Here is a 4096-nt window from a genome sequence, read left to right as displayed (position 1 = left end):
TGTGATCCATGTGCCTTCATTTGTCATCCCTATGTATTCTTTTGTCTTTATAATTATTTTATTTATTTCTTTAATGATAATTTACTTTACATTTTCAAGTTAAACTTTACAGTCTTATATTAACTTTACAGTAGTAAAAGAAAATTCTACAATCAGTAAATAAGTCTTGCAATAAGTTAGTTAGTGATTCATATAGCTAAACATGTCAGAATTTTGTAGCGTAAATTTTAAATTCTAGGTTTTCTCAACCTACGATTCATAATTTGAACTTGAATATCTTAAATAATGAGTGATGGTTAAAAAAATTCAAATACGTAATAGAACTTGTGTGAAATTTGAAAGTAGAGACCTTACACCGTTCCAACACGGGATGACCGCTTCAATGAAGATGTGATGAAGGTTCGAATGCGTGAATACTGCAAGCATAAGCGTTCCGAAGTGCAAAAAGAAATCAAGCATGGATGGAACAAACTAGATTGGCTGGCCAAAGAAGATTGGAAGCATGTGAAGAAAGAAGCGCGCGAGAATCCCGACAAGTGGAAGCAACAAAAGGAGGCAGCCAGAGCGCAAGTAGAGGCAGGGAGCTCGCACCACTTGGGGAGCGGCGGGTGGGCATCATTTGAGGCCGATTTTGTAAGTGTTTTCGGATCTATGTTCGATAGTTTAGGGTTTATGGGATTTGAAATTCTAACATAATGGATTCTTTGTATGTTTTGGCAGTGGTCATTTACAAGACGTGATCCCACTCCGTATGAGCATGAGTACGCAGGTAGAAAGGGCTTAAACGCCCTTATAGACATCCTGACTTCTCGCGGCGGCATGGTTAGTATTAGGGTTTATTCTTTTCTATTTATTGTATTGTTTTATAAACTTCGCTCGCTATATGTTTAATTATACTTACAAAAAGCTATCTTATTGTTTTATTTTGCAGAATCTGACAGATACGCCTCTTGGACGCAATGAGATGTCTGATTAGACGATGTCAGTTTAGCCATAGCTAGATAGCATTAGTTTCTTTTTATCCTAGATTATGTATCATGAGACCATGTAACTATGTATTTTTGAAAACCATGTATATTTTTTAAATAATGACAATGGTTTGTATCTATTACATTTGCAATGATTAACAATCAAGTGATTTTGCTGCTGTGTACAATTGTCATTTATTTACTTCCATCAATTCATGCTTGTCATTTTTGTATCTTTATTTTGCAAAAAATACGTACTATGGATGATGGAGTTAATGATTATATTGTCTTGTGGCTAACTATTTTGGGTCTATATTTACCTTTGCACTTTTTTTCAAAGGTAAATTGACTAATGAAACATTCAATATGGTTGATGGGTGGCAGGGCATTCAATGCCCTATCACCAAAAAAATTTAATCTCGGGCATCGCTTTAGGCGTCGCTACATTGTGCACTGCAGCGTCGCTATAAGCGTCGGTATTTAAGGCCCTACAGCGTCGCTATATGCGTCTCTATGAGCGTCACTATTTAGCGATGCGTATAGCGACGCTCATAGCGATGCCTATAGCGATTTCTATAGCAACGTTCTCTTATCGACGTTGTTAGCGACGCTTTTTGCGACGCCGGGGAATTAAAAAATACAATGTATTTCCGTCGCTATAAGCATCACAAGAGTACACAACCTCTTGTAGTGTAACATGTGGTTGCATTTTACCCTTCTTTCTTGGATTCTTAGGACAATCCAAAATCATATGTGTGACTGCACACTCATTACAATATACATTTATCATGATATCATGGTGTGGACAATCCTTAATCAAGCGATCACTACTACCACATCTGTCACATGGACGTCTTGGTTGTTGTGGAAATACTTGATATTGACCTTGAAGTGGCCTCTGATCTACCACATATCTTTCTATTTGAAGCTCATGACTCACATATGCATTTCTAGCAGCCATGGGTCTTTCACTTAAGAACACTTGTTCCGCTACAGGATGATATCTAGGCGGTTGAGACATAACATGCTCAAACCCTGGTGAAGTCTTAGGTCTATATTAAGGACAATGTTGTGTTGGATGGTCCCCTCCACATGTCATGCACCTTCGTCGTTGAGGAACTCTATAGGCTGGTACTCTGTCAGAGTGGTTGATGCGTTGCATCACATTCTCTATGATTTTCTCCTCAACATTTACTTGGTTTTTCCCTAGATTCCCTCTTTGATCCTCAAGATCAATGGTTTTCTTTTTCTCACTCGCATCATTCATCTTCTTCTGACCATCTTCATAGAATTCAAAATTGTCAAAACTAGGTCAACTGCCGCTTTGGTCACCTCTTTTAAGGTTTGGTATCTTCTCACGTATAGGTCCTTTTGGAGATTCTCATTCCTAAGCCCTCTGATGAAGCATAGGATCTGACATTCTGGCGTGGGTAACTATTGGATAGGACATCTAGCAACATATTTCTTGAAACGCAGTATTGCATGTCGCAATGTTTCTATTTCGCCTTGTTTAAATTCCTGAATCTTAGGAAGTGTGTTATGTTCTATGCCCCTCTTGGTGAATTCTTGAACAAATTCATCCAACATTTGCTCAATGGTTGTGAACTCTCTCCGGTTCAATAGTTCAAACCATCTTGTGCATTGTCCTCCAATGTAAGTCCAAAAACCTCATACTGCGTGTGGAAGTCCTCTACTCGTTCCGCTCGTACGACTTGCTTGAAAGGAGAGACATGGGCTCGTATGCCATTTTACTTTCTAATTATCCATTTTCTTATTTGAGATGGTCTTATACTTTGGGGTGCAAAGTATGGAACCATATTCCTCTCTGGTGTCGTTTCATCTCTCGTTATTGCTCTAGGAGGAAATCCAGGTGGTGGTCCCCTCTTTGGAATTCTCTTAGAGGTTCCTGTGTTTGGTGGATGAATCTAAGGTCCTTCATTGACCAAATATCCACTCATCTCTAATTTGGTTCGCGGATTTGTGCTTTCTATAGCTCTTTATTCTCATCCATACTTGTCAACAAATAAAGATGTCCATTGTAAGTCGACCTCATATGTATAGACATATAAGAGCTTGTATTCTGTCAGCTCATCTGGGTAAGGCTCTAAGCAACTGTAAAGGTTGAATTGATTTCCATTAATACACCTATATAGTCCTTCACTTTCATGGTTATACGTCCAAACTCTCTCCACAAAATTGGTCTTTATGTAATGTAGGTTTGGAAGATCTATTCTGGGCGGGTGCTCATCTATCCCTGCAATCCATGTGCTTGTATAAGCTGAGTCTGAGTTTGATGTAGACATGACGTCTAGGCTTAACAGCTCTAGATTGCTATAGTAATACCTCTCTCAGTGTGTTCAAGTGTTTTGGTCAGGAAAAATCCAAAACTATGTCCAAAATCATGAGCATTTTCTCATAATTCTCTCAAATTGTCGGTTTTAGACACCCCTGACTTCCAGATGCATTTTGAGGCCTTAAACAACGTTTTTTCAAAACTGACCAAAATGGTTGGAGTAGGCATGCATTTTGTTCAGGTTACTCTAAGATCTCTAGTGCTACTCTCAAGCTACGTTTGATATAAAAACTTTTGGAATCGGAGTCCGTATGTGAAAGTTATGACCAAAACAGTGAGATGTAATTTGGAAAGTTGCTCTATCTGATGTTTTTGCAAGTGGTCAGTTTGAGCCCAAAATTGGTGTGTGCACTCCTTAGGCAATGATAAACCCAGTGGTATACTTGGTTTCAAAAAAAATTCTCAAAATTTTTTCCTGACTTGTCTATCGTAATAGGCTCACCAAGTACCCCTTGCAGATGTCCACATGCACTCAAACTTTGTGTACATGGTATAATGGGGCTTTTGAACCCAAATATGAAGTCAGATTTAATTTTTGATTTTTCTACAAAAAATTCCTGAGCCTATTGCGATAGGCTCACTAGAGTGTTACTGGGATACAGTTTAACTATTTTTACAGGTTTGAGTTCCCCCTTCTCTTGAGATATTACTCACCAAGTTTCAACCAATTTGAAATACTTTTCCTTTGTAACTTGCATCAAACAACAGTCTCTTTTCTGATCTTATGAATTAATCCTCTTAGATGCACTTCCAATACTCCAAATTTACTCAAATT

General features: G+C 38.2%; 1 pseudogene; it reads left to right on the top strand.

The window, feature by feature from the left end:
- The first annotated feature begins 457 nt into the window (after window positions 1-457).
- LOC147456018 (uncharacterized) lies at window positions 458-976 on the top strand (annotated as a pseudogene).
- The last annotated feature ends 3120 nt before the right edge of the window (window positions 977-4096 follow it).

Source organism: Adiantum capillus-veneris, chromosome 6 (genome assembly GCF_014529385.1).
Source record: "Adiantum capillus-veneris isolate H3 chromosome 6, ASM1452938v2, whole genome shotgun sequence".
NCBI classification, from domain to species: domain Eukaryota; kingdom Viridiplantae; phylum Streptophyta; class Polypodiopsida; order Polypodiales; family Pteridaceae; genus Adiantum; species Adiantum capillus-veneris.
The sequence above is the reverse complement of the archived record's forward strand: the minus strand, read 5'-3'. Positions and strand labels throughout refer to the sequence as shown.